General features: G+C 40.8%; 1 pseudogene; it reads left to right on the top strand.

The window, feature by feature from the left end:
• Window positions 1–2,396: 2,396 nt before the first annotated feature.
• LOC123786748 (ferritin light chain pseudogene) lies at window positions 2,397–2,801 on the top strand (annotated as a pseudogene).
• The last annotated feature ends 9,499 nt before the right edge of the window (window positions 2,802–12,300 follow it).

Below are 12,300 nucleotides of genomic sequence, written 5' to 3'. Positions count from 1 at the left end.
GAGACAGCCAGCGAGAGAGGGAACACAAGCAGGGGGAGTGGGAGAGGAAGAAACAGGCTCATAGCGGAGGAGCCTGATGTGGGGCTCGATCCCATAACGCCGGGATCACGCCCTGAGCCGAAGGCAGACGCTTAACCACTGTGCCACCCAGGCGCCCCTGTGCTCTGACTATCTTTGCTTTGATTTATGCCATAGTTCAGTTCCCGAGAAGTCTCTGAGATGAGGAGTTGTACCAAAGTGACTTCTTAGGAAATGTTCTTAGGAAAAAGTAGTAGGAGAGTAGAGAAGTAGGACAGGAAGGGGAGGGCAGCTAAAGAATTCTGTGGCATCAAATAAAGTCCCATGGAGGAAAACTTTGGTATAACCCCCCAGGGAAGCTCTGGGGACAGCAGAGGTCATACCTCTAAAGTGTCCTGATTAGGGGACAAGAGCAATATTACTCTCTGTCCTTGGTTAAAGACTATTTCAGAGTAAGGGTGGGCCTGGGGTAGGGGAGAGAGGTAGGTGGGCTAACAGAAGTCTCCAAACAAGAGATGCAGGTACCGGTATTTAGAAGGGAAAGCATACCAGAAGCCAGTGCGACAAAAACCGTAAGGGATCCTAGGGAACACGAGTGAAGCACTGACAGTATTTGCTATAAATTACTGCGTCTTTACTTCATACATTAATTATATTAACTTGTATCATACTTACTAGAATATATATTTTCCCAAGATCACCGTTGGAATTTTAATTCTGGTTTTGTTCTTTTCAGATGTACAGATCTTTTCGGTGTTAATGTAGAAGAATTTTAATTATAATTTCTTCACAAAGAAGGGACAGCATCAATCTTGCTTATCAGCATCTACCAAAAGACCTAATGCATATTAGGAGGTGAATTAATATTGGAATTATATTGTATATAGAGCTTTGTATATTCAGTATTTTCCAGTTTGGGGAACTGTTGTTGAAATCCTATCAGAAATTTTCTTAAGCTCATCAGTAGGCTGAGCTCACAAGGTAGACTGCTGCTAAGAGAGGAGTAAAAGCCAAAAGCATCTGAAAGGGAGGAAATACATTTGAGCATAGATCTTGCTCTGACAAAGCTGTGCTGTGATTAGTTAAGACTGATGCAGAACTGGGCACCTGGGTGGCTCAGTCGGTTAAGCATCTATCTGTCTTAGGCTCGGGTCATAATCCTGGGGTCCTGGGATCGAGTCCCGCATCAGGCTCCCTGCTCAGCGGGGAGTCTACTTCTCCCTCTGTCCCCCCCCCACCCCCCACTCATGCTCTCTCACTCTCTTGCTCACGCTCTCTTTCTCTTGAATAAGTAAATGAATAAAATCTTAAAAAAAAAAAAAAAAAAAGACTGATGCAGGACCTTCCACCAGGATGCTCACCACAAGCTTCACGCTAAGTGAAGCCCATTTTCCAGTGAAGGAAGAGCAAAACCATGAGAAGAGAGCCCCTGTATGCTGCAGATATACATTGTCTGCTGAAAGGTAAGTGTAGGGTAGGAACACTGAGAAAAAACCACAACCCCACTCCAAACACAACAGAGCAGTACCCCACTGATGAAGGAAATGAAAGACTGTGCCCACTGAAGAGAGTGCTAGCAACAGCATACCTCAAACCCAACTCAAGTACAAACTAGATTGACCCAAACTCCCATACTAACAACTTGAGAGGAGAGGAGGCTTGCCCCTTTCCAGGCAAGAAGAGTAGTTAGCTTACTCTCTATTCTTCTCCATGCAGTGTCCAACATTCTATAAAAAATTATGAGATACACATAAAATCAAGGGGAAAAAATCAGATATCAGAAGATAACAGATATCAGAAGATAAGATACACATAAAATTAGTAGATATCAGAAGATATCAGATATCAGAAGATAACACAAACTAAAGAACCAAACACAGAGATGTCCCAGATAACACACAGGGATTTTATATAACTATGATTATTAATATATTCAAGGATCAAGTGTAAAATATGGACAACATGTGTGAACACATGGGAAATTCAGCAGGGAAAGGGAAACAATAATTAAAAGTCAAAAGGAAATGTTACAAATAAAGATTATCCCGCAACAGAATTTTGGCATACATACAGAAAAAAATGGATAGAACTGAAAAGAGAAATAAACAAGTCTATAATTAAAATCAGAGATTTCAATACTTCCCTCCTGTAATCAATAATTAGAATAAATAGAAAATCAGTGAAGTTATTGGAGACTTGAACGTTATCAAACAAACTGATCTAATTAACATTTCTAGAACACTCTATTCATCCCCAAACAACACATTCTTTTCAACGGCACATGAAACATTTACCTAGACAGACCATATTCTCAGATAAAAACAAACCGCAGTAATTCAAAAGGAACGAAATCATAAAATATGTGTTATCTGACCACAATGGAATATCTCGAATTGGCTGAGGAGAAGCTCAAAGGCGCTGAGCGTCCCCAGAAGGTGCAAAACCAGAGCAGTGTTGGTGCCCTGTTCCAGGACGTGCAGAAGCCCTCCCAAGATGAGTGGCATAAAACCCTGGACACCATGGAAGCTGCCATGGTTCAGGAGAAGAGCCTGAACCCACGCCTTTTGGATCTGCATGCCCTGGGTTCTGCCCCGCAGACCCAGCTTGGAGACTTCCTGGAGATCCACTTCCCGGATGAAAAGGTGAAACTCATCAAGAAGATGGATGACCACGTGACTAACCTCCCCAAGATGGCTGTTCCCCAGGAATGGCTGGGTGAGTCTCTCTTGGAAAGGCTCACCCTCAAGCATGGCTACGAGCCTCTGACGGCCAGCAGCCTTTGAGCGGCCCCTCTGAGATACCCCTAGTGCCAGAGCTTGTGTCTGAGCCTCTCCCTGCAGCCACTGGGCAGCTTTTTAACCGCCCTGGAGCCCCGCCCCAAGCTGTGGACCAAACGGAAACTATGCGTCTTTTTGCAGAAACAAACAAAAAGCACAAAGCAAAACAACAACAAAAACAAAGCTCAGATGAAAATCCATAATGAACACAGACCCAAAAATCCTTGACAAAACATTAGCAAACTTAATTTAATAATATATATATATATCAAAAGGATAATATATCACAACCAAAATTTATCCTAGAACTAAAGTTTGTTTAACATTTGAAAACCAATCAACATAATTCACTATATCAAAAGACTAAAACAAAAACATATGATCATCTCAATAGATGCAGAGAAAGTATTTGAAAATACTTAACAACCATTCATGAAAAGCACCTTTTAGCAAAGAAGTAATAGAAGAGAACTTTTTCGGCTTGATAAAAGGCGTAATTGTGTTGAATTGTGACTCCCCCTCCAAAAAAAAATACGTTGGAAGTATTAAACCCTAGTGCCTCAGAATGTGACTCGATTTGGAAATAGGGACTTTGCACAGGTAGTCAAGTTAAGTTAAGGTCTTTAGAGTAGCCCTTAATCCAGTATGACTTGTGTCTTCATAAAATTGGGAAATTTAGATACAAAGACAGACAAGCATAGAAAAAAGACTGTGTGGAGAGACACAGAAAATGCCATATGAAGGTGGAGGATTAAAAAAGTGTACTTACAAGCCAAGAAATGCCAAAGATTGCTGGCAGACCATCAGAGGCTAGGAGAGGGGCATGGAACAGATTCTCATTCACAGTTCTCAGAAGGAACCAACCTTGCCTACAGCTTGATTTCAGACCTCTGCCCTTCAGAGCAGTGAGACAATAAATTTCTGTTATTTGAAGCCACGCAATTTGTGGGACATTATGGCAGCCCTAGGAAACTAATACAGGCAGGCAGCTATTAAAACAACAATAGCAACAACAAAAATACCACTAACATCATGCTTATGATGAAAAACTGAATGTCGCCCTACAAAGATCAGAAACGACAAGGATAGGGCGCGTGGGTGCACAGTCAGTTAAGTGTCTAACTCCTGATTTCAGTTCAGGTCATGATCTGAGGGTTGTGAGATCAAGCCCCACGTCGGGCTCCACACTCAGCAAAGAGTCTGCTTGAGATTCTCTCTCTCCCTCTCCCCTGGCCCTCCACTCGTGCTCGCTCACTCTCTCAATTAAAACAAAACAAAACAAGAACAAAAAAACAAGACGAGGATAAAACTTCTACTTTATAGTGGACTGAAGGTCCTGGGCACTGCAGGAAAAATAAAGAAAACACATAGAGAATGGAAATGAAGGAATAAAGCTGCTTTATCTGCACATCACCCCATCATCTACAGAAACAATCCCGAAGACTCTCAAACAAACAAAAAACTGCTAGATCTGATAAGTAAATTGAGCAATGTTACAAGATACACAGATCAATATAAAAAATCGTATTTCTAGATAATAGCAGTAAAAATTGACAATTGAAAAAACCTCTCATTTCCAAAAGGGTCAAAAACCATGAAGTATTCAGGCATAAATCCAGGAGAATACGTTCAAAGTTTGTATGCTACAAATAATACGGCATTATTGAAGGAAACTAAAGATCTAAACAAATGGGGAAATATACTATACTTTTGGATCAGATGCTGTTAAGATATCAGTTTTCCCTCTTGGATTTTAATTTTAAAATTTAAATGGAAAAGCAAAGGACCTAAAATAGTCAAAATTATTTTGAAAAAGATAACATTGCGAGGAGCGAGGTCACCTGATTTCAAGACTTACTATAAAATTATGATAATCGAACCACTATGGCATGGGTGTAGGGATAGGCACATAGATCAATGGAATAGAATACAGTTTAGAAATAGACTCACATGTGATTCGTCAAATGATTTTTGACAAAGGTACCAAGATAATTTAATGGGGAATAAAGGATAATCTTTTCAAGAAATGGTTCTGAAAGAATTGTACATTATATTAAAAAAGAAGAGAACTTCAACTCTTCCATTGCGTCATATATATAAATTAACTCAAAATGGGTTATAGACCTACATGAAAGCGTTAAAACTATAAAACTTCTTGGAACAAATACATACGAGAACGTCTGTGATCTTGGTATAGGAAACATTTCTTGGATAAGGTACAAAAAGCACAAATCACAAAAGAAAATATTAATAAATTGGACTTTATCAAAATGAAGAACTTTTATTCTTTTAAAGTACTATTACGTGACAGAAAAGACAAATCACAGATTGGGAGAATCTATTTGCCAAACAATCGAATAAATGATATCTATCCAGAATATACAAAGAACTCTTGCAACTCAATACAAAGAAAGCAAACAACCAAATCATTAAAAAAAAATGACAACGAATTTGGACACTTCACTGAAGAAAATGTATGAATGACAAATAAGCACATGCAAAGAACTCAACATTAATAGTCACTTGGGAAAGCAAATTAAGATCACGAGGGCTCAGGAAAGGGTTAATTCCGTGGGCTTGGGTTGCCCAAATCCGGCATATTCCAAAGAAAGGCCTGTGTTTAGAACTGACCCCTGGAATATTCCATGCGATATTCTGCCTCGTAAGAGTGTTTTTATACATTTGAGCCCTTGAGCCATTCTACATTTATGTTGGAACTCTGTTTTTGTGTGCCCAACGCCTTGGACCACGCTGTACCAATTTGACCAGGTAAGTTTATCCTGACAAAGTGAGTTTTAAGGGACACCTGGTTTTGCTGGAGGGAGAGGGGGGCTCTGGGTGAGGGTAGCTGAGGTCAGTCACACAGCTGCTGCATACCTACATTACTGACCCCCAGTAAAAGTCTAGGCACCAAGGCTCCAGTAAGGTTCCTGAGTTGGCAACATTTTGCACATGTCATATATCATTGCTGGGAGAACTATACATATTCCCTGGAATATGCACCTGGAAGATTGCACTTGCTGTCCCCTGGACTTCACCCCATGTATATTTTCCCTTTGCTAATTTTAGTGTCTTTTCTTTCACTATAATATATTATAACCATGAATATAACAGCTTTTTTGAGTCCTGTAAGTTCCTTTTGCAAAACACTGAGCCTGAGGGTGGTATCACTACCCAGCACCCCCCCCAATACGATGAAACAATATTACACACCAACTTGAATAGCTAAAAATTTAAAAGATTGACGTGTCAATTGACAATTGCCAATTTGGCAAGGATTGAAAGCACCTGGAACTTTCTAGATTGTTGGTGGAGATGCAAAATGATATAGCTTTTTTGGAAACAATGTGTCAGTTTTTCATAAAGCTAAATACACTTATCATATGACCCAGCAATCCTATTCCTAGATATATAACAGAGACATGAAAGTATATGTCCACACAAAGACAGGTATGCCAGTGTTTTTGTCAGCTTTATCCATAATTGCCAAAAATTTCAAATGTTCACTGCCTGGTAGATGGATAAATGAATTGTGGAATATCCATAGGATAGGATAGGATAGGATAGGATAGGATAGGATAGGATAGGACAACAAAAAGGAATAAATCACCAATATATGTAACGACATGGATGAATCTCAAACACATTATATTATGTGAAAGGAGTAAGACACGGAAAACCATATACTCATACTGTATGACTCGATTTATGTGACATTTGGTAAAAAACAAAACTATAGAGACAGAAATCAAATCAGTGGTCACAGGGGCTGCAACTGGGAGAAGGGAGATTGTGAAGCGGAATGAAGGAAATTGGGGTAATTATTATATGACTGTATATATTTGCCAAAACCAGGAGCAACTTATGGGTCTAAAATTAATCTATGGAAAATATGTCTGATAAAGTACACTTTCTGATCAAAAAAACTAAACCATTATATGTGACAGCTAAGTACGTATTCAAGTAAGATGTTCAAGGATAGAAACTATTGCCTAAGTTCTGTGTGCCTAGCACAGTGTGCTTAATAAATGCTAATAACTTGGAAAGTCTCTCCTAAAGCATGCATAATATGCCACCATAACAGTTTGTCTTGCTTAATTTAATCATTTCCCTATTGTTGGACAGAGTAGTTTCTAATACTTTACTATTATAAATGGTGCCATAAGACCGTATTTATATGGCTTTTTCTTGCCTTTTTCTTAAATTATTTTTTATAGCTTTTGTTTTTCATTTTATTTTTTATGTTACAGAGATTACAGCTTCCTTTAAATTGCTACCTTTTTTTTCTATTTGGCTAATTTCCTTGAAAATGCATGAACATTTAAATTTCTCTGGAACTTATCAAGTTAAAATCTAATTTTTTTCTCTACCATTCCTTTTAACTTAGAAAGTTATCTTCATCCAGATACTTGGGTTAAAATCTTGCTTCCTCCGTATTTTTTTTGTGATTTTTTTTTTAAAAGATTTTATTTATTTATTCGACAGAGATAGAGACAGCCAGCGAGAGAGGGAACACAAGCAGGGGGAGTGGGAGAGGAAGAAGCAGGCTCCCAGTGGAGGAGCCTGATGTGGGGCTCAATCCCATAACGCTGGGATCTCGCCCTGAGCCGAAGGCAGACGCTTAACCGCTGTGCCACCCAGGCGCCCCTTGTTTTGTGATTTTTAAGGACTGGTTCAATTTTAGCACAATTACACTGTTACCACTGTTATACTATTGTAACATTTACATGCTGATTTGTAATGATCTGTTTGTCTGACTTTCCCCTGACATGGTGAAATTCTCATGAGAAGAAACCATTGTCTATTTCATCTTCTGTTGTTCCCATCTCTATAGTGTTTCTTGCATAGTAGGGACTCGAGAGGGGGTCTTGGGTAAATAAATGAATGGTAGGGGTCTGGATAGCTGGGCCCTATTCCTACCAGGCCCCCAACTCTACTGCCACAATATGAACACAGTTCTATTCATTCCTCTTTTCTATATAAGATCGATCCGTTTTTCAATGGTTTGTGGTGTAACCCTCAAAGAATAAAGCAAATCTCACCAGAGAAGCCTTTGCATTGTGCACATTCCTTTTCTTCTTTGCCTCTCATGACATTGGAGGGCTTCATTCAATTATCCGTAGTGAAGGAGTTTTCATTGCTGTAAGATAGAATTGCTAGGCAGTATAGGTCACAGGCTTTCTGGAAACAGAATTCTTGGGATGAGAGGTGAGTTTCGCCTTTTACTAGTTACTAGTAAGTTACTTATACTTACTAGTTTGGGAAAGTTAATGGGAAGCGTGCAGCTTCGATAGGGTCATTTTGAAGACAGCTGAGATAAGGTCTATTAAGATGCCAGCACAGCTCCAAGCACACAGGAAAGCCCAGTAAAGGTGAGATCTCTTTCATTACCCTTGTTCTCCACTATCCTGCCTTTACTACTAAAGTTCTCAGCAGGGCATTTCACACCAGCTAGCACTCTGGGAAGGGAGTCAGCCTGTGGCGATGTGGAAATGCGTGTTGTCCTGAGCACTGGTCTTGCTGCCTGGGCAAAGACAACTCCCTTGTGTTTCTGGCCATGATCTGAATGAGGGGCTGCCTTGAATCCCCTCTACATCCTATAGTTAGTTCTGGGATTATCCCGTTAGGCATCCATGATGCTAGAAGAGCCTTCACAGCAGGCTTTGCTCTTATGCTCTTATGCTCTTATAATTTTTCATCTCAATTCTGTCATCAGGGTCCCTCAGTCATCACTTGGTGCTTCTTCCTTCTATGTGTGTGATGAAAGGTCTGAAAGCCTGGAGACCACCCTTGTTCTGGCTTCATTCATGCTGTGATTTCTCACCTATTCAAAACTGTTCTATTTGGGTATCATTCTAGCAGCTGGCTTCCTCCTGCTCTTTTTATTTCTCTTGTTTGCTTTACAAATTAGAGAGAAAAATTCTTTCCTTGTTTTGTTTTTTTTTCTTTTTTTTTCTTTTTAAATCTCTCTCATGGGGCTGGGGGCTGAAAGGAAGCTGGTTTTCAAATGTATCTTTCTGGATACCCCGAAAACAGGAATTCTAAGGGAACTGTAGAATTTGCTTTTAAGATGACGTACACCTGGGGCCGTACCTGCTGGGTTTCGAGGCTGTAAATAAATACTAAACTAGGAGCTATTTCACCAGGATTTTAACTACAGGCTCATTTGCTTCTGCGAAATACTGAGACTCATTTCTGAAATGACTGGTGAAGAGAGACTGCAAACCCTGTATTCTAAGCAAATGGTATAGCCTCCCAAGGCCATCCACCATCTGCCAGCCAAGTGTCTAAATTGCTACAGCTCAAATCCCACTCCAGTAAACAACATTAACCAAAAGGTTCACTTTGCTGAATCAATTTTAACTTCTGAAAAGTGGTCCACACTGACATTCAGTGTGGCATAGGGGGGAAAACATCATTTTAGAAAAAGGATGACCTGAGTTTGTGTAATTTGAAGGAAAGGATGAGGATTGATAATAATGAAATCATAATAGAAAACGCTTGTTGGGAACTTGCTCTTTCCTAAGCCCGGGGTTTAGTGCTTTACCAATATCATCTTGTTGAATCAACGTAACCCTATAAGGTGACTGCTAACACTGCCCAGTTTTGCAGATGACAAAAGTAAGACCTAGAGAACCTCAGTGACCTATGGAACCTACACACGTGGTAAATGGCAGAACCAGGGTTCCAACCCTGTCCTGCCTAAAACCCGAAACAATGCTCTGAACCAGCTGTCTTCCAACTCAGGGCCAGACAATGGTGCTGGAGTTACACAGGTGTCCCCCGAAGAGCTCGGGAAAAACTGAAAGTGTTGGCCTCACCCGAGAGGTGTTGGTGCAGAGGGCTCAGATGTGAGCCAAGGAACTCTGGTAGGACCACAGCTTGGCCTCCACTCTGTAATGACCCCACGATTCTGAATTTGTATCAAGAGGTTACAGAAATACCCTCTAGGTTGTGGCTACAGAAGAGACAAAGACTGTTGGGTTTGGAGATTTTGTCGTTTGAGTAAGTCACTTGGTGGTGGTGTATCTGAGAGAGGTATCATAATACAGACCCCGATATATTCTAGAATCTTCCAGGGTTGTGATGGAGATCAGAAAAAAGAATGTAGCAAGGAGAGAGAGTGCTATGTACACACACACACACACACACACACACACACACACATATACATTTATTACTGTAGTATTATATTGCTTATTTCCCGGGGGGAGCAGACTTCAGTGTGGTCTCTAGAAACACTTAGATCCTGTTTTTGCACTTTTTTGCAAACCTCACTCCCCATACCAACAGCCAGCACCCGTGGCCCTTCTGATAGCTGCTCTGGGACAACTGAGGCTGCTTTTTCCTCAGGTATGTATGTTGGGACTCTAGAATTTAGCCCGAGGTAGTACTTTTGCAAGGCTTTTTCCTCTTTGCTGTCCTATCCTATTCATTCCCCACTGGTCTCTCCTGGGAGCCCTTCCTTAATAAAGTGCTTGCACAGTAATCTTCCACTTAAAATCTGCTCCCGAGGAACCTAACCTCAAGATTTTTGCCCCAAAGTCTGCAAGCAGTGCCCTTCTGTCCAGGACCCACCAACATGAACACGCTCATCACTTCCCTTTGTCTTTCCTGCTGCCTAAGCTCAGTGTCACTCTCTAGTTGGAGGTTGGGTTCTAGATTCTCTCTCAACCTGCTCTTCAGCCCTTTTATCCCTGCCTTTCAGCTGGTGAAAAGGCACTGGGAAGTTGGGGGTGGAGGCAGGCCAGGAGCAGACTAGACCCTTCACTTGGTACCATGCCTCACCTCTTCCCTGAGGCGACGAATGGAATCATTGCTCAGATGGGAGGAAGGGCAAAAGAGGAGAACTGATGGGGATGGGGGGAGGGGATCCTAACGAACATTTCCAATATATTATTATATCCTAATACTCAGTATCACATTGACTTGTTAGTTTTTGTTTATTGCTGGTTTCCTTTTTACTCACTGGTTCTCACTGGCCAACATTTTGGGAATGGAGATTCCCAAAAGCCACTTCTGTCCTCATCTAACTTGTCTGCTCTTATTCTCTTTTGAGTGACAAATAGTGGGCTGGAAATATGATTCCGTGATACCTGCTCCCTCTCTTTGACTCTCTTATGACTCGGACAGGATTGATTAGGAGGGTGTGAGGGAAGTGAAATACGAAATTTCTAGATGAAAAACAAAATCTCTGAACACTGGAAAAATGAATCTTTTGATCAGCCAGATATTTTTCACAATACGGCTATTTCAGTTTGGCCTATTTGTCCAAGCCACGGTAGGGAAAAGAACAAAAAAAATTCGGAACTCTTCAAGTTAGTACATCCTTCTGCCTGAATATCTATCGGCCCAAAATAGCTGTCAGAAACTATTTTAGGGAAAGTATTGACATACTGATCCTAAAATGAATGTTCCCAACTGCTTCATATTACATATTTAGAAGGAATGTGTTTGTGTTGTTTTGCTGTTTTGATGAATCAAATCTGAATGTTTTAATCATCTCTCAAATATCAGATGATCTTTATTTTGACAGATGTCCTTCTTGGCCCAGGATTTCAAACCCAAGTACCTACAGTGAGAGAAGGCAGTCATTTTCATGCCCACAAAAGAAGGAACTCTGGGGCCTTGCAGATAGAATCATGGTACAGCCCAGCCTCCTGCTGGTGCAAGCTCTGGGAGGCCGGAACAGCCCGAACATTCCACCTCTCCACCCGTCCTGTCAGCCCCACGTTGACGAATAGCTGCATTGATTGTATTTTACTTCTGGCTACTAGATTTTGAGTTCGTAATTAATGACTGCGACAGCTGGATTTAAAAAAGAAAAAAACACTGAGATGACTTGAAAAGGAAGGCTGATGTAGGAAAAGAGGATCAGTTTCTAACCAGTTTGGGAAAAAAAGATAATTAAGAACTCTATAAATAATGCTAAGTGTGGGTCTGTGGTAATGAGTTACCTCAAGCTTCGGGGAGGAAGAAACGTGAAGACCAGGAGGAGGCAGCCTCAGTAATTTCGGTGCCCCGGATGGAAAAGACTGAACCCCATTTCAGAATTTCTTCAGAAAAATGTTACACGGTGGTTATAAACGTATTACAGTAACTTGAAAATAATAAAACTTTTGTTACATAATGTCACATCCGTGAGGAAATTCATGTACAGCCTTTCATGCAAGCGGTGATTATCTCTGCCAATATGTGAAGATTTACAGGAAACTGCCGGCCATCCAGTGAGATGTGGCACATTTCCCCCCTCTTCTCTGTCTTCAAAACTTTCTGTGATTTGGTTAAATCACTCATAAAAATGTGGTAATATATATCTATTTAAAAATCCATCAATTTGGAAATGAGCCCGTCGGCACACTTTACTGAGCCCTGAAATCGAGCCTGTCAGCGGTCACGCTGCAGTTGCCGCTACCCCTCTGTTCCCTGACACTTGCAGAACGGAGGTCAGGAGCTTGAGGAAAATTCCAGAATCAACAACAAAACGACCCTCAAACTGCTGCAT

The sequence above is a fragment of the Ursus americanus genome, chromosome 9, assembly GCF_024610735.1.
Source record: "Ursus americanus isolate L20-20 chromosome 9, mUrsAme1.1.p, whole genome shotgun sequence".
Classification (NCBI taxonomy): Eukaryota; Metazoa; Chordata; class Mammalia; order Carnivora; family Ursidae; genus Ursus; species Ursus americanus.
This window is presented reverse-complemented; position numbering and strand designations above follow the sequence as displayed.